The 24,412-nt window shown below is 43.4% G+C and overlaps 1 protein-coding gene across 3 annotated transcripts in view; it reads right to left on the bottom strand.

Annotated features, from left to right (window-relative positions):
• Window positions 1-9,503, bottom strand: part of PEG3 (paternally expressed 3) — a 34,190-nt gene extending 24,687 nt beyond the window's left edge. For all 3 annotated transcript variants that reach the window (XM_004776905.3, XM_004776904.3, XM_045076856.1), the window contains exons 1-2: window positions 9,327-9,503; window positions 4,245-4,331 (exon numbers count right to left, since the gene is read on the bottom strand). The gene's annotated coding sequence lies outside the window, so the exon portion shown is untranslated. The remainder of the gene's footprint in view (window positions 1-4,244; window positions 4,332-9,326) is intronic.
• Between the last annotated feature and the right edge of the window lie 14,909 nt (window positions 9,504-24,412).

Below are 24,412 nucleotides of genomic sequence, written 5' to 3'. Positions count from 1 at the left end.
CACATAAATCATGAGTAAAGATTTCATAAACCTGAAACATTTTTTAAAAAACATTTTTAAACATTTAAACATAAACCTGAAACCTTTTTTTAAAAAGTAATAAAAGATACTTCCATTTCTTTTTGCATTTTAGTTTAAATGTTTTCCTAAGTTCACAATTGAAAAACATTTTTTGAATATAAAAATCCAAAGTAAATTTAATTGCTATTTGTTCTTTTTCTTTCTGCTTGTTACTGTTTATCAGCACTCCCTCTGCTGTGGTGGTGCTTGGGACATGGCCTCTGCTTACTCTGACACTTCCCCCTCCTCGTCAGGCCACCTCACGTTGCTCCCATGGAGTCCTCCACTCACTATCTGTAATCCCCCTCGAGCCTGTGCACCACTTGATGGCACTCCTCACATAGGGCCTCCCCTCTGTCCTGTTTAGTGCAAACTGAATTCTGGCCACATGGCCCACCCATCACCTTTTCTGACTTGGAGGTGGGCCTTCACATGCCCCTAGTTACTAAAGCTTCTGCATTTCCCTGTTCTCTAGAGTAGTAAGTGGGTTAAGCACTAGCCAAAGGCAGGATCTTAAAAGGTCTGACCACATTCTGCAGACAGGGGCAACGGTGGAGACACAAAGGGAACAGGCCAACTCTGGTCCTAGGGGCCAAGGGAGACCACGAAGTCCAAGAGAGGAGACATATGAGGGAAAACCAGTCTCGATCTCCACACGAGGTAGAAGAGCTTCCAGATTTCTAACTGTTCTTTAACCTCCAAATATCTGTTCTTACACACACTGGACGTCTGACCATGAAATGTTACGTGCAGTACAAACATTTTATATGGAGTGAATTTCAGACACGAGCTTGACTACCCAAAACCACAGGACAGTGCTGCTGCCAGGACAACAGTGTTGCCATTGTGGTTTATGCTGCCGTTTTAGTGTTATTCTTTAGAAGTTTTAAAGCACTTCACTTCTCTATTTCATGAATAGAAAACAAAAATATGGGTCTCAACTGAAACAAAGATGGAATTCATCAGGCGTCCCTGCTATAAGTGCAGTGTCTCTGGCCTCAAAGGATCACTGGATCAAGAATTTAACTGAACTTGGAAGAACTCAAAGAACACATACCAGAGGCTTGGAAACCTAAGTGGGATGTGTAAGGAGAGATTAAAAAAATCCTGTGACCCCACTGTTTGACCTCAGGCTCCCCACATCCCATCAGTTGAGAAAGAAGCTCCAAGAGAGCTTCTTTTTTTTTTCCCCCCAAGAGAGCTTCTTTATCCCCATCTCTACTTACTTACTTTGGTCCCTCAGCACAGTGCAGCTAGATTTAGCCCCCTTACTCATTCTACCTACCTCATCCAAGGGGGCTGGAATTGAGTACTTTAAAGTCAGGAAGCGAGGCAGTTACTTTCTTCATTTCTCAAGGACAGCATGGTGTGCAGTCTCCTCTCTCTTCTCATTTGCTCCATTCTCCTGCCTCTTTCTGCAGACCAACAGTCTCTACTACAGCATGCACCTGGGTAAATGCTGCCCCCATCCCAGTCCTACCTCACCTCCCAGTGAAGTGCTCAGTGCCGAGAGACTAACAACTCAAGCTCTCCGAATTTGCAAGTGCACACCATGGCTCAAGTTCTTCTAGGGTAGTGGTTCTCAAATTTGGGGGTGCCAAAAGCTATCTGAGGTACTTGTGAAATATGTAGCTGCCTTTCCAGGTATGATGACTTAGAGGTCTGTGGAACTCTAGGCAAGAGGCATTCAAACAAGCCCTCCAGGAGCTATACAGTGAGAACCACTGCTCTAGACTTAGATGTGTGGTCTTGTCCAACTGACCGTGAACAGCACCATATGGCCAACAGGAGCTGTTGGGCAAACAATTTTATATAAGAATGTCCGCAAAGAGTAAATGACCACTCTCCCTACCACACTGGCCTTAATCTCTACTATCTGGTCTTTTACATGGCTCCTCTCAGGTAATCTCCACATCACTATGGGCTTACCTCTCTCACATAAGCTCAGCACTTACCACACTGCAGCAAAATCTCCTTGTTGTTGTCCATTCCTGTGGGGTTTCCCAAAAAATTTCAGAAGAGAGGAAACAGTATCTCAGAGTTTAATGATCAGATTCCAAACAGTTCAAGATGAATAAAGCTACCTTAAAGAAAATGTCTTCTGAACCAGTATGATATATCTGACCATACTTAAATGTCAATAATTAGCTGATCAGACTTTTTTCCCACAAAAGAGAAAGAGCATGGAAAGGCAGGCCACAAAGCATGGTTCATTTAACCATGTACAGAAAAGGGCTACTCTGGTTAGACCTAATCTGAATGGAAATTGGGGAGGAAAGGGACTGTAGACAAAGAGCTTCTGGTGTCCTAGTAATCCTACCAAGAGCTTCACTGTACCAGAGGGTAGCACCAGCCTACTTTACAGGCCAGTGCTATTAAACCTTGTCTGCATCCTCTCATCATGATTCCATACTCACCAAGCAACCTGCTCATTATGGTTTCACTTCCCACGTAGGTCTGCATACAGAGAAAGAATTTACTGATCATACATACTTTTTTTTTTTAAGATTTTATTTGTGTGAGAGAGAACATGAGCAAGGAGAAGGTCAGAGAGAGAAGCAGACTCCCCATGGAGCTGGGAGCCTGATAGGGGACTTGATCCCAGGACTCCAGGATCATGACCTGAGCCAAAGGCAGTCGTCCAACCAACTGAGCCACCCAGGCGTCCCAATCATACATACTTTTGAGTATTTGGGTCCCTGTTGTACTTATCTCCCACCAAAAACTGATAAACCAAAATTGAGAAAACAGGAACGTCGTACTTTAGCCACACTATTTTTCAACATAAATTATTATGTCAGTAGGGTTTCTAGAAGTCTCCTGAGCTTCAGTCACGTGTACCTACTAACATGAGTAAAATAAGGTTCCTGAGTCTCCACAGGCTTCAGCATCAGACATTAGCTACTTGGAGCATTCACTGAGGCCAGGAATAAACAAATCCATTCCCAGGGGCCCACCTGGGACAGCACGTAAGCCTTTCTCCAGATGGTAACACCATCAACATGGCCACCTATCTTGGTGAGCATGTTTTCTTACTCTCCATCTAAATAGAGTTCTCATTCAGAAAATACTGATGTCAGTGACTATGTTACCCACTTCCAGAGACAAAGAATCTAACATGGTCCTATCCCATACTGGGCATATAGTGTCCATGTTTGCTGATGGAATGAACAACTTTTGCTATTCTTCTCTCTTTTCCACATAATGTGATTTCTTGTACCTTATCTGAAACAGTCAGCAAGCCATGAAAGAAGAGTACAGGCCCTCCTGAGTCTCTTAGAACCTCTCTCAAATCCATCCACTTCACTTAACTCCATGCTCTGATCTGAATCCACGCCACCACCTCTCACCCAGACCTGAGGGTGCAACCAATTTCCACCCTCCCCTTCTAAACCTGACAACCAGATGGTATATTTAAAACACAAATCTGATTCCCATGTTACTTTCATGGCTAAAACACCTCAATGGTTTCCCACTATGCTTCATATCAAGCCCATATACTTACCATTGACTGCAAGGCCTTTCACAATACAGTTCCTATTGACCTTCAAAATCCACACTTTGCTCAACTGCCACTCAATTCTTTCCTTTGCTCCAGGTATCCTAGACTTTTGGTCTTTATCTCTGGATCCCTCAGGAAATGTCCCATCCCCTCTTCTTAAGACTACACTTCCTAAAGTATACTACTGTCCTCCTTTCTTCAGGACTCTCAATGACTTTCCCAGGAAGGCCCTATGTGGCCTTTCTCAGGTTAACTGTTGTTCATAATGAATGTTCTGTCCCCAAAACATGAAAGATACAATTGTTTTTTCAACATTTTTCATTACCCAATAGAGCAGGAGCTCTAAGAAAACACCTCCTTTTCCACTCGGGGTCACGTTTGATAGATGAACCAATGAATCTCTCATGCTTCTTTAATCACCCAACAAGAGAGAAAGAGCAGGCCTGAAAGGTGCAGCTGAGTGTTGCAAAAAGAAGTAGGAAACTGAAAAGGATAGCGTGGAGCCAAGGAGAATTTCTGGTGAACACACAAACTCACCAGGAGAGTCTGTGAGTTTTCAGAGCACAAATGACATTTGCATGGCTATATGGAACACCTATGCAGTAGGAAAGTGTCAGGATGAGGAAAAAATGTGTTCGCTCCAAGGATGAGTGTAGCACTGTGAGAAGGGAATTCAGCTCACCTGGACCTGGCCACCTAGTGTTTGGACCTAGTCCCTCGTCCTCTTGCCAGCTGTCTCTGAGAAGGGTAGAAGCTCAAGAAGGCAAAGCTGGGGAAAGAAAAGAAAACATGAGATATCAAATTTACTTTGTATATACATTACTCAGGCTGAAAAGGACTGCATAACAGATGTATCTCCACTTCTTCCAGTGACAGAGGTCAAACCAGACCAGGAAGAAGAGCTCTTCCTTACAGGATGGAAGGGCCCATGGGCATTGCTCCCTGAGGCAGATGTACCTTGGACTGTAACCACAACCCTTTTCCAATGAGGTTATGTCAATGGGTGTGCAAGCCAATTTCTGAGTATCTCAGAACCCTTTCTAACAAACAGAGCAAAATAGTAAAGACACAGTGCTTTGGATTAAGAAATCAAGTCAAGAATTCAACGGAAGTTATTAGCTATGTGACACTGGCTGTCCCTCTAAAAGCAAAGGATGCATGTTGCAAGCAAAAATCGGAGGAAAGAATAGCTAAAGCAGTACAGTGATTTACTAGTTACATGCCCTATATAGTGCTTAACATCTTACTTTTATTATTTATTATTTGTCACTCCTTACCACAACACTATTAATTTTCTAGTTCCCAGTTCACAGAAAAGCAGATGCTCAGAGAACTCAATCTCAGACCTCATGGCAGACTATTATAGATCATCGTAATGTCATTTTGGAAAACAGAACATCTACTGACATTTTCCATGAACACCACACAGAGCAGCAACAATATGCACCCTTTAGAAAAGTGAATTAAATCCCAATTTTGTCATTTAACAGCCAGTGATGCAGGGCCAGACATTTAACTCTACTTTAAATTTAAGTAATATGAACTTAACTTAAAATTAACTTATATGTGGACCTCAGTACTATCATTAAGTAGTAACATCATTCCTTAACCTTATGTAACATTTTAGAGATTATCAACACCCTTCCAATGGATTAATACTTCCTATTTCAAGTCCCTCTGTGCCTCAGAGCATGCATTCAGTCAACGAGAAGCACCTGGGGGAAGCATCTTCACCATTACACTCTACTATATATTGAAACATTGTTGACCAGTGGATGTGAAGAAACATTGTTCACCAGTGGATGTATATTCTTAATTTTCTCTCACCACCATTGGGAAGGAAGAATGCAACGTGTTACCTTCCTTACTACCTTAAATAAATAAATAAATAAATAAATAAAGGTAGGGACTTACAGGCTCCTTTGTTGGAGCTAGGACTAGAAGCAGCCCCCCCTGGAGTCCAGAATAGACTTAAGGAAACACGGTGAAAGCTAATTCAGTGTTGGAAGCATCACTGCCCTCCAGAGGACGCTGTGACAGTGCCCCAAAGAGCTCTGCGCAGGAGCGGCTCCATAATCTCCCATACCACGCCCCTCTTGTAACGGTCTGTAGCTCTGAATTGTCTAGTTCATAGGCTTTTAGACCTTTTTCTTTGCATAACCTCCATACTGCCCTCAGAGCTTCCAAACCCCAAACCTTACATCCACAGCCTGCCATCTCCGTTTTCTTGAGACCCTGCCCTTCCCCAAACATATTAAAAGATCTAAATCTGAACCCCAGTTTTCCAGACTGACCCTCCGAGCTGTCCGGGTGAGCCCTGTCCCCCGCATTCCCCTGAGAGCTGGCTTTGGTATCCTTCCAAGGAAACGCGCCTCCCGCCATGCTGCATGGCCACTGCGGCGAACACTCTGGGCCTGCCAAACGGGTGCCTGCACAGCAAACCTCACACTCCCTTTGGCCAGCAAAGGTGAGCAGAGCTACAGAGGTGCCCTTAGTCACTCAAGACACGGCAACACCACCTGCAGGCCCACCCTCCAAGTCCATGGCCATTCCTGATGGTGCCTGCGCAGTAACTCTCGGAGTCACCTACTGGCCAACATGGCACAAGAACAAGCAGGAGTCTGCAGTCCCATCAATCAGGACAAGTCGGCCTGTCCTTCACAACTGCCCCGTGTAGTTGTGCCACTCACTCAAAATGGCACCTGCGCAGTGAGCCTCGGCAGCCATCTACCGGCCAACAAATATACCGCTAGGGTGGGTATGGGTCTGCAGATCCTGTCTGTCATTCAGGACAAGCCAGCCCCTCCCTCAGAGCCGCCCTCCCCCACAGCTGAGGCATCACTCAAGATGTTGCCTGTGCAATAAACCTCGGGGGGGGGGGCGATCCCAGGCCAACATGGGGTCTACAGTCTCCTGTTAGTCACTCAAAACATGAAAGCCGCCCTTCGGTAAGCTCCCAGAAATAAAATCACTGATGGTAACATCTGCGCAATAAGCTCTAGCTGACACCTGTTCATCAAATGGGTGGAGCTCCGAAGCCCCCCCTTGGCCTCGTGGGGACCATACCCCTAGCAGGAGCAGCCAGTCCCACTGCCACTTAAGATTGTACCTGCGCAGTAAGTCTTGGCCGCCATGTGGCAGCCAAAACACACTGCTAGGGTGGGCGGACCTCCATAGGCCCTCCTCTTGGCCCCACCCCCACCCCAATGTCACTCAAGATGGCGCCTGTGCAGTCTCAGCTGCCACCTGTTGGCCAACAAGCAGTACTACAGAGGGCCGAACTCTGCAGCCCCTCCCCTTGGATTCATCCCACTCCTCCACAGCCATCCCCTCTGTCACTCAAGATGGTGCCTGCGCAGTAAGTCTCAGCTGCCACCTGTTGGCCAACAAACAGTACTAGAGTGGGCCTTGGCCCTTGGACCCGCCCCCACAGGCCAGTCCCACTGTCACTCAAGATGGCGCCTGCGCAGTAAGTCCGGCTGCCACCTGTTGGCCAACAGTACTAGAGTGAGCTGAGTTCTTCAGCCCCTCCCCTTGGATCCACCCCATCCCTCCGCGGCAGCCCCACGGTCACTCAAGATGGCGCCTGCGCAATAAGTCTCGACTGCCACCTGTCGGCCAACAAACAGTACTAGAATGGACTGAGTTCTGCAGCCCCACCTCCTTGACCGCCCTCTACGGCCAGCCCCACTGTCACTCAAGATGGCACCTGCGCAGAAAGTCTCGGCTGCCACCTATGGGCCAACGAAGAGTGCTAGTCGGCCGAACTGTGTAGCCCCTCCTCTTGGGCCCACCTACTCCCCGCCCCACCTCCGCCGGGGCCAGCCCCACTGTCACTCAAGATGGTGCCTGCGCAATAAGTCTCGGCTGCCACCTGTCGGCCAATGAAGAGTGCTAGTGGGCCGAACTCTGTAGCCCCTCTTCTTGCGCCCACCTACCCCTCCGCGCCCCCGCGCCGGGGCTAGCCCCACTGTCACTCAAGATGGCGCTTGCGCAATAAGTCTCAGCTGCCACCTGTTGGCCAAACAGCGCTAAAGTGGGCTGAGCTCTGCAGCCCCTCGTCTTAGGCCCATCTACCCCTCCGCGCCCCCGCGCTGGGGCTAGCCCCACTGTCACTCAAGATGGCGCTTGCGCAATAAGTCTCGGCTGCCACCTGTTGGCCAAACAGCGCTAAAGTGGGCTGAGCTCTGCAGCCCCTCGTCTTAGGCCCATCTACCCCTCCGCGCCCCCGCGCTGGGGCTAGCCCCACTGTCACTCAAGATGGCGCTTGCGCAATAAGTCTCGGCTGCCACCTGTTGGCCAAACAGCGCTAAGGTGGGCCGAGCTCTGCAGCCCCTCCCCTTGGATCCTCCCCCTGCAGCTCTGCAGACCTGCAGGATGGCGCCTGCGCAGTAAGTCTCAGGCTGCCACCTGTCGACCAACAAAAATAGTGCCAGAGCGAGCGGGGCTTCACAGGCCAGGCCCCACCCCAAGCCCACCAACAGAAACTGCGCAACACACTTCCACCGCTCCCGCACCCCCAGCAATTCCCCTAGCCAAATGATGGGGCCAGACACACCCAGGGCACCAACTGTCCCCAAACAGTAGGAAAAGGGTGGTCTAGGAGAAAGAGCGGGCACGCCAACAGTCTGTAGCCCTGTCCCTCGGAACTGATGGTTTCATGACGGCCGCGGTCGCCGCGGCAAACTTCAGGCACAACGCTTGGCTTTAGTAGACGCTGCCTCTCCAGACCACACACATGGGGCAAGCCAATAAAAATGGCCCCCAGTCACTTGCCGTGGCCCATTCTCAGAAGTCAGAGTCCAGATCCCACGCTAGTCGGCCTCTGCAGCCAGACCCATGACTACCAAAGGAGCTGCGAAGTAGTCGAGACCCTGCAGCCTTCAATCACTGCGTGGAACACAGGTTCGGAAAAGCCACTACAGCCCCTGGCCCCGCCCCCTGCTGCAGCCAGACACCACCACGCCTGCGCGGCAAACTTCGGCCACTCCCCCCCAAAGATGGCGCCAAGGTAGGCGGGTCTCAGCACACAGCGGTAACCCAGCTGAGCCGCAGTCTTGACAGCCCCTGGCCCCGCCCAGCCTGCAGCCAACCAATCAGGACAGCGCCTGTGCCGCTACCGTCACTGCCCACACCGAAGAAGGCGCTAGGCGGGGAGGAGGGCTCCCAGCCTCTCACAGCCAGAGAAACTACCCCACAGGCATGAAGCCCTCGGCCCCGCCCCTTGCAGCCAGTAGCTCCTCCCGCCGCCACTGCGGCAAAACAGGCCCCTCCCCCAAGGACTAGCAGGGATGCAGGGACAGCCGGAGCGAACCAGCCTGTCAGGGACACCGTGGGATGGACGTAGCGGTCTGCAGCCCCCAGACCCAGCTGCGAAGGGAGGGGGCGCCCTGAAACCCGCCAGCCCGCCACTTCCCCAGCGCCCACTCTGGTTGGCTCGCTGGACAGGAGTCCGCGGCCAACCCGTCCCCGTTCCCCACTTCCACAGGCAAGATGGCGCGGCAGTCCCCCAGCTCCGGGGCCACCTCAGAGGGATGACCCGTCCCCGGGACCCTGGTGGGCCACACAGGATGGCGCCTGCGGCAAGCACGGCAACCCACGCCCGAGACCTGTTGAGGGAGGACCCTGCCAGACGACGTCTGCCAGCCCCACCCCCCGGCTGACCAGGGTCCCGGACTGTGGCGTGTGACCGCTGTGCCGCCTCACGCTGCATCCTGACACCGTCCTGATGTGGCTGTGCAGGACGAGCGCCAGCCTGACTCACCTCCCCTCTCCACACGGCCTGGGGCCCGACCAAGGTGCAGCCCCCGTGCACGGTCTAGCACGCCCACAGGACCCCTGGCGCCCGGCGGCGCCACCAGCCCAGGGTGGACATGCCAGTTCCTCTGCTCCGACCTCGTCCTCCTGCAGCTCCCGGCGTCTGCACGGAGCCTCTGCGCGCGACTCCTTGTCAGACTCTCCGCAGAGGCGGGGCTCCAGCGCAGGCCAATCAGCGGCCAAGTTTCCCACCCCGGGCCCCTTTGCCACGCCTCTGAACCCTGCCAATCAGGCTGTGGTTGCTGTGCCTACAGCTTGGCGCGAAGGCTGGAGGTTGACGTCAACTGAGCTGATACTAGGGGCCCCTGAGAGGGGTCTGCTAAGGGGGGAGGGGGCAGTGGGCGGGTGTGTGTGACCCCCACACAAAGAAAGGGGGGTGACACCGAGAAGGGCCAACTAATGACGCCCAAACACAAAACCAACTTAGAAAAATAACGTACATTTGTCCAAAATGTGAAAATCCAGCGGGCAAAACCGAGTATGTAGAAGTGCAAAGACAAGCGAGAAGGTGGGAGACGACACTTCTCCGCCTGGGACACAGGAAAGACGCGGGCCAGCTCCCTCAGTAAACGAGCCGCTCTCGGAACCAGTACGGGAAACACCAGCCGCACCAGAAAGCTGGGCGGCCACGGAGATGCTGGTACCTCATGGGAAGACACAAATGGCTGACAGACCCGCGGCAAAAAATCCCGCGCTGCCTCAAAGCCCGGCGAAGTGGGCACCACGGACGAGTGCGGTGCACGGATCCCCGCACGCATCCCCGCCATTGCCCGGCACAGACCTGCACAGACCCCCGCAGACCCTGCCAGTGTCCCGCACAGATCCCTGCAGAGACCCTCGCAGACCCCGCCGGTACCGGGCACAAACCCCGGCAGACCTTACCGCCACCTGGCAGACCTGCACCGGTCCCCATCCAGACCCCACAGCACCCGCACAGATCCCTGAACAGACTCCCGGAAGACCCAGCGCCCCGCACACACCCTGCAAGCCACTCCGCAGAACCCCGCCGCACTGGGTGGCAGACCACCGAACCGCAGATGACACCAGGGAGGGGACCGGTAGCTCAGGACAACAGTGAGGGGCAGCTGTCCGGGACTAGGAAGGACCAAGGACTCCCAGAGTTAGGTAAACACATAAGTTGCTCAAGTTTGTAGGAATGAGCTGGTAAGTGTTTTCATTTGTTTGTTTGTTAAGGATGAACACATCTGCAGATAAAACTTGCACAAAACAAGAACTCGTTAACTGGTTACCTGGAGGGAAAAGGAATGGAGGGGGCAAGGGCGGAGAACGAAGGAAGGATTTTTCTTCCCTTCTCCAACCTATACCGTCTGAATATCCTTGATAGAAATACCAATTTCTTTTCTAGCAATAAAATCAATGAATTTGGTGAAACTCATTGATCCAACTATTCTACTTCAAAAGACCAAGACAAAGAAAATAAGCAGTGATGTATGAAAGATAATACGCAAGCATATTCATGGAGCATCATCTTTTATTAGAAAAGTGTACTCCGCAGGAGAATTAAATGGTATTCTGGTAAATCCATACATTGCAATTTTATGTGACCAATAAAAATGTAGGATTTTAATTTTAGAGGAAAAAAATTCATGAGTTAATTATAAAATGCAGGTTACCTACAAGCACATAAAAGATGATGCCCCAAATTAAATTTTCTATTTATACTTAGTAAGTATAAATAGAAATCAGTGGTTGCTTGTTACATTAAGAAGTTACTGGCGTGGGATGGAGGATGTTTTAAACTCCCCAAGTCTTCACCAGTCTCTTCTCAGCCAGCCAGCCGCACCACAGTAAACATAAAACCTGAATGAAAACATTGTGCTTGCTATGCACCTTTGAAACATATTCCCCAGCAGCCTCTACAGAAATTCTAGAGGCACCAGTGCAAGTGAATGGGGTACTACCCTTAGGTCAGAGGTTTTCACATCTGGCCACCCATTAGGATCACCTGGGGAACTACTGAGCACTCTAGCTGTTTTGGAGCTCCCGGTGATGTTAATGTCTGATTAAGGTTTTGGAGGTGATTTTAACACATTCTATGGACCCCATGCTCTCTCTCCTCATAGTCCTCTATCTGCTTCCTAGATCATTCATTCCGTTCAGATACCACATCCCCTCTGAGCTCCTCCAGCTATTACCCCTTTCCTCAGCACTCCTTCCTCCCACGCTCCCCAAAATCCTCTCTTGATGGAGTGGTCTTCTAACTCAAAGGCCTTACTGCACATTCTTTCCCTCTACTATGCCATACCTTCTAGCCAAAGAAATTGCTGAGCAATTCCCTATGCAGTTAGGACACTTGATCTTAATTTCACTGGATCTTTCAGTGATATTCAACATCCTCACTAAAAGAAACAATAACAAACAAGAACACACACTATCTTCTTTTTGGTGACCCTACACCACTCTGATTTTCAGTGGCCTCTTCTCCATCATCTTAGCTGGCTTCTGCTCTGTTCAACTTATAAAAGCTCATAACTCAGTTAGTCACTAGACTTCTCCATCAACATCTGCTCCCGAGGCAGCAGTTTCGGCTAGTAGCATGGTTTAAATATCACCGAGATGCCAGCAGCTCCCACGTTTATACTCTGCCACAGAACTTTACACAGAAGCCCAATCTCCTTTATCTGTAGGCTGAACAGCTGACTGCTCCTTGATATCTAACAGGAACTGAAAGCATTTAAAACAAATATTTTATTTTCCTTTTCCTCATTCTATATTTCTATATGCTGCTATAAACAGCACCCGTTGTGGTAGCCAAAAATCTCACAATTGTTCTTGAGTCTTCTTTTCCTTAATAACACCATCTAATTCATCAGCAAGTCCTGCTGACCCTACATCTAAGCCATCCCAAATCTGTCCAATGTTTTCCCTCTTTCTGACAATCCTAATCACCATGAATTCCCTTGGTCATTAGCCTACTCACTTGGAAAAACTGCTTTTAGTCCAAACCCTTCCCTCCCAACATTCTCTACAGAACATCCAGGGTGATCTTTAAAGGCAAATAATGAATTTGAATTACCTCCCATTTCCTACCCCAGTTGCACTTAAATATAAGTCTAAAATATGTACCATAAACAAGTTTAAAGAAAAGCCATCAAAATCCTTTCCTATGGGTGTTAAATACTGACGCTGTAAAATTTAACAATCTCTTCCTTCATATTTCTGCTTTTTGTACCTTAAGAAATCCCTTTCCACACTGAAGTCATAAAGCTATTCTAAAAGTCTAAAGTTTTTATGTTTAATTTTCTGTATGTTTTGTGATTGGGATCTGATTTTTCTCCTGACATGTTTCTGTATGGGCAGGCCTGTTCCTAAATTCTCTCATCTGTCCCACTGGCCCATTTGTCTATCTCTATGTTAACACATCATAGTAATTGTTATAGCTTTCAATATCTTGATACCTGAAAGGGCATCTGCCCTACCTTGCTTTCTGAAAGTGTCTTTGACTATTCTTCACCCTCCATCTTCAAATGAGTTTTGGAATTAGCTTGTCAAGTTTGATGAAACACACTACTGCAAGGGTGCCTGGCTGGCTCAGGCAGTGGAGCACGCGATTCTTGATGATTCAAGGTTGTGAGTTCAAGCCCCTTGTTGGGTACAAATATTACTTAAAAAAACAACAACAACCAAAAAAACACCTGAAGAAAATATATCCTATTGGAATTTCAATTTGATTTTAGGAGGTCTTTTCCCCCTATTACTTAATCAGTTATTTTGGGGTTACAATGTGGTACAGCTTTTTTTTTTTTTTTAAGTAACTTCAGGTTTATAGGAAAATTGCAAAGATAAAGATTCCTCACCCAGTCTCCCCTGATGTTAACATCTTGCCTAACCTTGGAATGTTGTGAAAATGAAAAAACTAACATTAGTACAGAATTATTAATTAAACTACAGACTTTATTTTTATCTTACTGGTTTTTCTGTAAATATCTTCCTTTTGTTCCAGAATCCTATCCAGGACACATTGTTACTTCTCCTTAGGCTTTGGGCTGTGACGGCCTCTCAGTACTTCCTTGTTTTACATGATTTTGGCAGTTTTGAGGTATCAGTAAGATTTTATAGAATGTCTCTCAAATGAGTTTATCTAATATTTTCTCATGACTTGCATTAGATTATGAGCTTTTGAGAAGAATTATCTGCTATTGCTTTTTTGATTTCATAGTCAGTGAATTTGTTTACCAGTCCTGTTAGCTCTAACACTTGTTAGTTTGTCTACAAATTTTCCTGGTTTTTGGTAATGTCACTATCTTTATTAATGACAATTTTTTTCTCTTGACAATCATAACTCATTCCATTATCATAACACATTGGTTAGGATCTTTGAGGTGGGGATACATCTTACCTTTCGCTATCAAGTAAAAATGTTCACAAGCTTTTTTGTAGAGCCTATTTATTGGGGTTTAAGGAAATTCCTTTAAGCTCTAATTTCCTAAAAAATTTACCGTGAATAAGTTTAATTTCATACAATGACTTTTCTATATTTTGGGGGAAGATTATACTTTATTATTTTATATAATCTGTTAATGTGGAGAATGAAATCTAATTTTCTGATGCTGAAACATGTTTGCATTCCTAAATCCTACTTGAGCATGACTACAAGAGTCTGATTTATATATATATATGCAGCTGGATACTACTGGCTTATATTTCATGTTTGTTTTTTACATCTAAGTTCTTAATTATACTGTCCTTGCCTGGTTTCCTTATCAAGGTTATGCCAGCCTTATAAAATGACTTGGATTGTTATCTTGCTGCTTATATTCTCCACAACAGTCTATAAAAAAAATAGGGTTCTCTGTTTTTGAAAGCTTAGTATAACTCACCATAAAATTATGTAGATCTGATGTCTTCTCTCATAGAATATTTTAGATTTCGTTTCCTTGTAAGTTTGGGACTTTTATTTCTGCTTCGTCTGGAGTCATTTTGGTCGTTTATATTTTACAAGAAAACTGTTCACTTCACTCAAATTTATTAGCACAGAACTATTCACAGTATTCTCTTTGATTTATAATCTCTTCTGCATTGGTAAAATGTCACCTTTTCTAGTACTAATACCATTTCATCTACTCTGATGTTACCAGTTTTATTAAAGATTTGACAATTTTATGTTTTTAAAGTGACTTTTGGCTTTTTTAACCATATTCCTTTTTTCCATTTAATTTCTGTTCATTTTATTATTTCCTAGCTCCTACTTATTTGGGTTTCTCTTCCTCGCATCTTGAGTTGCATATTTAACTCATATATTTTAATCCATTAATTTTTAACAGATATACTTAAAACTGTTAACTTTCCCTCCAAGTATCACTTGACTGGCTTTGCATGTATTTCACTGCTGTTCAGTACCATGTTATATTGTTTCCATCACACTTCCTCTTCATGACATTTAAGAATGCCTTTAGGTTTCTAAGTTCTGCAAAAGTCTTTAATTACAGATTCCTAATTTAACTGCATTATAGCCAAATGACATCACCTGTATGTTATTATTTGATGTTTTTGTTAAAACTTCCTTTGTGATCTTGATATAATCAATTTTTAATTGTTCAGTGCATTAGAAAATAATGAGTATTCTGTAAATACTAGCTACCAATTTCTGTTTGTGTTCATAGACAAGCTTATTAACTATGTGTTCACATTTTCAGAATTCTTACTAATTTTCTCTCTGCTTAATATATCAGTCCTAAGTAATTATCATGAAACTGTCCATTATGCCTAAGGTTTTAATCCACTGCTCCTGGTTAATTCTTTACCTTTTGCTTTATGTTTCAAGGCCATATTTTTAGGTAGAAACAAGTCCATGATTTCCTCTGTTAAGTTGGATATCAAAGAAATTACTCTGTGAGTTTATTCTTCACAGAGGAGTTAATTTGTTTGCATTATTAATTTCTGATATATTTGCTTGATGATTGTGCTTTTTCCTCTGTTTATTTTTTCCTTTCTTACTTTCTACTGAGTAGATCAAATTTTCTTTACCCCCCTTTTTTCCCATCTGCTAATATGGAAGCTCTCAATTATATTTCAGTTATTTTATTGTCCACCTTAAATTCCTAATTTGTATACAAGTATATATTTAACAGTATAAATAATAAAAGATATCCTGGAATACCTTAGCAATTTTTGAATTTCCTATTCCCCCTTTCTAGTTATTGTCAAGAAATTTAGCCATACTTTTTAAATAAACCAAAAAGTTTTTTATATTCAATGACTAATTTTATATTTATTGATATTTTAATAATTTATTCATTCATTTTTGCTTAAATTTTACTCCTCTCTAGATTCATCTTTGTTAATGAAATAAATCCTTAAATAAAATTTTAGTTAGTGTGTAAGACAGTCTTTCTATTTGTATTTCTAAAAATGGCTTTAGGAGACATTTCTAAATGACAGTTTATCTAGGTATGGAATTCTAAGGTGACCTTTATCTTCTCTCCTTATTTTGAAGATAATATTCCATTGTCTTCAGACACTGCTGAGAAGAAGGTCTGATATCAATTTAAATGTCCCTGGAGCTTTTAGAATAGGTGGTGGGATTTATTTCTGTTTATCCTGCTCAGAACTTGTGTGCTTGATGAAGGTATTTCTTCCCATTTGGAGAATTCATGCCAGTATGTCTTGGCCAAAATCACTTTTCTGCCATTCCAATTCTATTTTCTTCTGTACTGGAGTATACTGGCCTTTCTTCATCTATCCTCCATTTATCTTAATTTCTCTATTTTTCATATTCTTTTCTGTGTTGCTAATTCCTTTTTTTCCTTTTTAAACACACACACATTTTTTTTTATATTAAGTCAACTCTATACTCAACATGGGACTTGAACACAAGACCCCAAGATCAAGAGTTGCATGCTGTACAGACTAAGCCAGCCAGGTGCCCCTGTAATTCCTCCTTTTATCTGCATCCAGTATAGTATTTCACTTTATGTGTTTTATAATGGCTATATTTTCTTTTTGTCTATGATTTTTAATTGGTACTCTTTTATGACCACCTTTCTCAAATGGATGAACATGTTATGAATACTATCTTTCATCTTTTAAGAATCTTAAGGTCAAGGACAACTAGGTGGCTCAACTGGTTAAGTGACTGCCTTCAGCTCAGGTCATGATCCGGTGTCCCAGGATTGAGGCCCACACTGAGTCCCACATGGGCTCCCTGCTCAGCGGGGAGTCTGCTTCTCCCTCTGACCCTCCCCCCTCTAGAACTCTCTCTCATTCTCTCTCAAATAAATAAAATCTTTAAAAAATAATAATCTTAAGATCACACTGAAACTATCTAATTTGAATTGCAATTTGTCAGGAGTGAATTCATGTCCTATCTGTTGATTTTATTGTCTTACTTATTACAGGTTTTCCTAAATTTAACTCAGTGCTTTGCAATTTTAGTTTCTAAGTGTTTCTCCTGTGGATTATCTTTTCCCCTCCTCTCAGAACTTCTCTTCCCTCCACATCCAGCTTTTTTTTGGGGGGTGGGGTGGGGTTAATCTCTACCTGCCAGTGAGAAACTTAATCCCAAGACAAGTTTTATATTGTCAATTAGGGAATATATGCCATGTGAAGAGAGAGTATATTATTCACTGAACAAGACTTCAGCTTAGGCTAGGTACTCTCTACATGGTCATGTTTTTCCCCACTGCCCTGAGTATAACCATCATAAGCTGGAGGCCTGAATAACCGTCACTGCCTTTTTCCAGTCTCATTTTATGTCAGGACAACTCCACCCCAGCCCGTTTGACACAGTGAACCTGGGACCTCAGTGCGCATCAGCTTCTCCTGGACCTCCTTACTCCACAGCAGTGGAATTAACTTCCTCTGCCTATTTTAAGAGCAAAAGTCCTGCAGGTTTATCTCTTTGAACCCCACATATCTTTATGTCTTTCTGTTCAGTTTTTGATCCACAGAGATGTCATAAATATCTCTATCATTGCAAGTTCGTATTAAAAAGAAGTGGAAGTGTGAAAGCAAAAACTCCCAGCACCATCTCAAAAATAGTATCTTCTAAGTTATCTACATCAGTAATCTCATTTCTTTCCCAAGTGTATAGTGGAGTTCTCCTGAGGCTGACAGAGGGAATGCTTAAGCAGATGAGCATTTAGCTATTTTCATTCAAGCCAGATGTTAAAGAGATTAGCAAAGATGTAAAACAATGCTGCTCTCCTCAGTAATCTTTTGTTTTAGGAATTAAGACATTTTCAGTTTAAAAAAAAAGTTGCTTATATTAACATGTATTGGGATTTACTACAATTATTTTTTTTATGTTTTTTTTTTTTAAAGATTTTATTTATTTATTTGACAGAGAGAGATCACAAGTAGGCAGAGAGGCAGGCAGAGAGAGAGAGAGGAGGAAGCAGGCTCTCTGCTGAGCAGAGAGCCCGATGCGGGACTCGATCCCAGGACCCTGAGATCATGACCTGAGCTGAAGGCAGTGACTTAACCCACTGAGCCACCCAGGCGCCCTACTACAATTATTTTTAAGTGAACTAATATACATTTATAATTTTTGTTTCAATTTCTAAACCTATATATAGTGGCAAGTATAACCCACATTAACAGAATTCTTTGGAGGACTCAATCATTTTCAAGATTGTAAATGGGTGTTAAAACCAGAGTTTGAGAATCTCTGGCATGCAATAAATCTGCAATAGATTGGACTAACTGGGTATTCTGATCCCATAGCTTATACAGATCTTAAACACATAGAAATCTCTCAGTAAATACTTATTCATCCATTCTTTCAACAACTATTTGAGTGCCCACTACATATAAGGACCAATGCTAAGGCCAGGTTCATGGTTCATTTTGAGTGCCACTAAAATGACCCCTGCCCTTACTCATTTGATAAATGTGTCTTCAAGCTTCAGTCTAGCTAGGAAGATACATACAGTAAGTAAGTTGGCAAAATAAACCTTTAAAAACTGTGCTGAGGGCTCTGAACAACAACAACAACTAAAAACAAACAAACAAACAAAAACAGGATGTGGAAATGAGGAGGGATGTGTTTGTATGGTGGTTACAACGTAGTCAGGGAAGGCTTTTCTGACAAAGAGAAGCAAAGACTCAGTTGTAGGAAAGAGCCAGCCAGAAAAGCAAGGGGAATGACATTCTAAACAGACGAAACAGCAACATACAAAGACCATAAAGGGAAACAACAGAAAGACATCTGAATTGATGGAGGGTAGTTAGGATGAGGTTGAGGTACACAAAATGAGGTTGTACAAATGTGCAAGAGCCAGCTCTTTAGGAACTGTGGACCAAGATGATCTTGAATTTAATCCTAAATATGATGGGAAGCCATTAAAGACTTATACATAAGGTCTGTCTCAATCCATCCTGAGAAGATTCATGTTGCTGTGTTGAGAATGAGAGATGGGGAAGAGAGGAAGCAGCTGTCTAGCAAAGGATGACGGTGCTCTGAACTAACCTGGTGGCAGTGGAGACAGGGAGAGGCGAACAAATACAGTGTAATTTGGAGACAGAAGAGAGAGATCTTGCTGGCAGTCTGTGTGCACATGGCCAGGAAAAAAGGTGTCAGAAATGATTCTTATGTTTCTCATTTGGGCAACTTAGTAAATGGAAGTGTAATTTAGTGAGTTTCTGAATTACATGTTTAGGGAAGAGCCTAAAATCAAAAGCGCTCTTTTGGACATGTCACCACTGAAATGCCTGTGCTCCTATCAAGTGGAGAGCTTAAGCAGGGAGTCTTGAGAGGCCTCTGCTGGAGCGCTAGTGCTGGAAGTCCTCCGCTCCTGTTCCGAGCTGGGTCAACACACGAATAGGTAGGTTAAAATAAACACCACTTTACAAGATAAAGAAAGAAATCATTCTTCAGTATTTAGGGCTCTTACATACATATTCATTGCTGAATGGGTAAATATCTTAGTATACAAATTTGTATAAAATTCCTCAGTAATGCAGTTTTCCTTAAGGGTAAACTTACTTTTATTTTTTAACCCTCTCAAAGGATGTCAGGACAACTGAAAACCAAACATTTATATTAAAGGCATTGGGACACCTGGATGGCTCCATTGGTTAAACCATTGCCTTCAGCTCAGGTCATGATCCCAGGGTCCTGGGATTGAGTCCCCACATTGGGCTCGTTGCTCAGCAGGGAGCCTGTTTCTCTCACCGCCTCTGCCTGCCACTCTGCCTGCTTGTCCGTTCTCTCTCAAATTGGTGTATCAGCCTGAAAGCCCTAATCCTGAACTGGCAACATCCTAGAGGCTTATTTATTTAATCATTCAACAAACAGGCAGGGAATATCAACTACATCCAGACACTTGTGGTACAACGAACAAGGAAACAGTCTCTGCCGTCATGGGCCATACGGTCCATGGTGAAGCCCAATAATCACATATAACCACACAATGTGAGTGACGAGCAGTAAATGTCATGAAGATATACATGAACAACGGGAGAGTCTGACCTGGATCGGGGCTGAGAAAAGACAGCCGATGCCTAATTAATGGTGCGTATGAAGGTTAGGAGGCAGAGAGGAATCTGGAGAGCCACAGAACTGGAAACAGACAGGCATAAGACAAATGCTAGAAAGAGAAGTCAGACCATACAGGTCCTGTAGACCATTTAAAAACGAGATCCCCAGCAATCACACCCTCCAGCACATCCTCCTAGGGGCAACCAACACTCAAATCTCACCCAAGTCTCCTGAAAAATGGCACGATTTCCACACATACTCACATGTCAACACCTCAAATGTGTTTTGCTAAAGGCCCATCACAAGATACATCTAAAGAGAACAAGAAAAGACCAATCAGGGGTGCCTGGGTAGCTCAGTCAGTTAAGTGCCTGTCTCTGGCTCTGACCCCATGATCCCAGGGTCCTGGAATTAAGCCCCCCATCAGGCTCTTGCTCTGTGGGAGCCAGCTTCTGTTTCTCTCTCTGCTATTCTCTACCCCTTGTGCTCTCTGGCTCTCTCTCTCTCTCTCTCTGTAAACTAACTAAATAAAAATCTTACAAAAGAAAGAAAGAAAAAGACAATCATTGAGATAAAAGTAGAAAATGACTCAGAAAGCAGAAAAACAGCTGGAAATAAAGATTTTACAAATTCTGTATGTAATAGAAAATCCCATAGTATATTACCATCCAAAGGAGAAATATTTTATCCAAAAAAAATCCAAAGGAGAAATATTTGATGGAATGATGTCCAAGACACATTATTAAATGAAAAGCCAAGGAGTTGAACACTTTGTTAAGTTAAAAGGGAAACATATCTATATTTACCACTATATACGCAGGATAACTTTTGAAAGACTATTCAGAAAACTAGTGACACTGGCTATCTACAGGACCAGAAACTGGTGGCTGGAGATTGCACGTGGGAAGGAAATTTTCACTACATACCCTTTTCTCCTTTTTAATTGCGAATCACACAAATACGTTAATAATTAAAAGTTAAAGCAAACACATTAATATTAAATAAGACTTTAAAATGATATATATGAAAATTCAATGAAAAGGAACATTTTCAAAGAAAATAAAAATGACCAAAATTGACTACTAAAAGGATAGGGAAAAAAATTGGGAAAGATCTTCTTACAAAGAATACTATGTTAAAATGCTCTCCAATATATTTCAGTAACCCAGCAGAGGGATTTTCAACTGCATAAGATCTATATGATTAAAAACTAATCTTTATTTAACACTTCTTGGGCTCTCCATACTGCATCGAGCATTACATGTTTTGCAGCTCGTCCTTACAATAGGTGAGACAGGTGTCCTTATCTGTTTTATATACAAGGAGACTGAAGCTCACAGAGTCTCACTCAAAATTGCATACCTCATAAATGACTCCAAAGGTCAGGCTCTTCAACCACTATGCCATGTAATTCTATGCTAACACATTGGAAAAACTTAAAGAAATGCTATCATTTTCTAGGGAGGCAGCAATTACTTGAAATCTCAGTTTGACTGGAGTGTCTTTCAAATGCCCAAGAAACTAATTATTCTTAGTCTGCACAAATTGTTACAGGGCGTTAAAAAAAGGCAGAAGGCTTGCCAATTCCCTTAACTAAATTAGGAGAGTGGCTTTCAAGAACATTTTCTGACAAAAACAATCTGGGTACCACTTGGAAAAGTCTGGCAGTTCCCTGAGAGGTCAAACAGTTACCACAGGACCCAGCAATTCCATTTCTGGAGGAAATGAAGACGTATGTCCTCATGAGAACATACGTGAATTATCAGAACAGCCAAAAGTAGAAACAACACAAATGCCCATCAGTGCTGAGTGGACAAATAAACTATGGTATATCCATACAACAAGAGTATTGGGGGGAAAAAAGATATATACCACAACACGGATCCATTTTGAAAACATTACACTTTGTGAAGGAGCCAGTCGGAAGAGCTCTCTTCCATTCATGTAAACTGTCCAGAACAGGCACACCTGTAGAGACAGAAAGTAGATTAATGGTTGCCCAGGGTTGGGGAAGAGAGGAATGGAGAGTGAGATTTCCCTTCAGGGTAATGCAAACGTTCTAAAATTTCTTGTGATGATGGTTGCACAATTCTGTGAATATACTAAATGCTACTGATTTGTACACTTTAAATGGGTAATTAGATCTAGATGAAGTTATTGGCAAATTTACGTATCTGGGTGTATTTTCCCAGTAATCATAATGAAACTAGAACTAATATATTTGTTTTACAGATGAGAAATCTTCAGCTCAGAGAGGATGTTATCTCCTCAAAGTCATAATCTGACCAGTTGAGAAAGCCAGATTTCAAACCTAGGTCTTTTTGTCTACACTGCTTTAAATTCCCAATACAATGATATGCAAATACAATGAAAATCTTCAAGAAATGGCCCCCTTTATGAGAAGTAAACTGGTGACTAATGGGTTCCTGAAGGCAATCTCCTAAGACCAAAAATTCCTATAATAATACTAAGCATTCCAAACCTAGAAGAAGAGGGAAGGCTGTCCATTTAAAAACCTAGCAAATGGTTTTCAATCTCAAATGCGTCTTACATTAAAAGTGCCCTGGAAGATAATACAAGTAATAGCTATCATTCATTAAATTCTTACAATGGGCAAAGCCTGGCACCAAGCGTTTATGTGCATTATGATGGCTAACCCACATCACAACTCTATGAAGTACATGCTAGTATTATCCAAGTTTTATGCATCAGAGGCAAGCCTTGAGAAGTTAGTTATCTCATCTCAGGTACATGCTAGTAGGTGGTAGAGTCAGGAATCAAACCCAAATTCGTGAGACGCCTGAACTCTCAACCACCATTGGGTACATGTCTAGGCTATTAAATTTGAAAGCCATAATGAAATATATCATTCTTGGAAGGAAGGCAGATAATAAAAATTTGGCAAATATCAAGGGAGTACTTTCTTGAAATATTTCTCTAAGCCCTTGCCTTTTTCTGGCAACTTTCTTCACACTTCCAAGGAACAAATAATTCCTCTGCTTTATAAACTGTACTTCAGTGAAATGAAAATCTTTCATTTTAACAACACAGCGCAGGGATTTTCAACACCAAATATATCGTATTGTGAAATAATAACAGCTAATGCTAATTGAAAATTTATATGTGCCAGGGATTTTTCTAAGTACTTTATAAATAAAGTGTTAGCTTATTTAATCTTTAGGACAACTGTTTGAAGTGGGTACAATTAAAATCTCTATTTTAGGGATGAGAAATAGGAGGGAGAGTGGCTGAGTGACCAGCTCAGAGTTACATGGCTAGTAAGTGGCCAGGATTTAAACTCAAGTTATCTAGTGTCAACCTCTACCACTTAATTCTATTCAACTAAGTCTCAGAAATGTGAGATAGCTAAAATGTGATCTCTTGCCTCCCAACACTAAGACCTTTCATATATATTATCTCAATATATATATGAGGGAGGGAGGGAGGTAGATTAGTATAATGCCTATCTGACTCCAGATCACACCACTAGTCACTGTGCCATGAAATCCTATGGCAGGGTCAGCAAACTACACCCAAATTCAGCCCTCTCTCTGGACAGACTACATACAATATAGTTGAATTAAAAAGTGGTTAAATAGCTGAAAAAATAATCAAATGAATAATCAAACACAAAAGTCACATGAAATCCAAATTTCGATGTCCATAAATAAAGTCTCATTGGACATAACCATACCCATATTTACATACTATCTATGGCTGCTTTCATACCACAATGGCGGACTTAAGTAATTTCAACACACATCAAATACCCCACAAAGCCTAAAATATTTACTATTTGGTCCTTTACAGAAAGGGTTTACTCACCCCCATTCTCTAGTATTAAATTTAAAACTCTTAGCAAAATGAAAGGGGAGAATATAAAAAATACGTCCCAAAAGGAAGAAAAAGCATGACTTTGAAGGGTGACTGGAGTAGGAATGGGAACTTCCTTCCAACTTTCAAGGAACATGTAATTTATCTGTTCCATAACATGTTCCAAGGCCTAGGAAACAGTGGAGGGCTTCCCAACTTCTTTTAATTAACTAGTTCACAGAGGTTTACAATCCCTAAGCTGTTTTAATTGGAAAGAATTCTGCATAATGAAAATAACAACAGCTGATAGTTATGGAACTTTCTCTATGCTGCCAGGTTTAGTGTTAAGTCAAAGGTTTCCACTTAATCCTCTCCACAAGAGAAGGTAGGTGCTATTGTTATCCATTTCTGAACATGAAATTGGAGCCTCAGGAGGTCAAGGACACTGCTCAAGTCACCAAAGTTGGTAAGGGCTCAGGCCTCTAACCCTTGTTTCTACCTTCAGGGACTACACTCTTAAGAGCAAGCTATTTAATTTTAACCTAATAAATCTGCAAAGATTAAGGAAATGCACAATTTCCTGAGAAAATAAAAGTACCCAAACTATCAAAACAATACTGGTGGTTGGGGGGAGGTGGTTATAAACTTCCTATCAACTCCCAGGGAGCAAATAATTATAAGCCACAAAAGGGTCTTAGTCATAAAAAAAGTGTTTCTCAACGAACTTTATGCCTTAGCCCACGGGTGGGTTGCAGTAGCATCCATTTCTTGACCCACCA

Source organism: Mustela putorius, unplaced genomic scaffold (assembly GCF_011764305.1).
Source record: "Mustela putorius furo isolate JIRA1106 unplaced genomic scaffold, ASM1176430v1.1 tig00000196_pilon_pilon_pilon, whole genome shotgun sequence".
Classification (NCBI taxonomy): domain Eukaryota; kingdom Metazoa; phylum Chordata; class Mammalia; order Carnivora; family Mustelidae; genus Mustela; species Mustela putorius.
The sequence above is the reverse complement of the archived record's forward strand: the minus strand, read 5'-3'. Positions and strand labels throughout refer to the sequence as shown.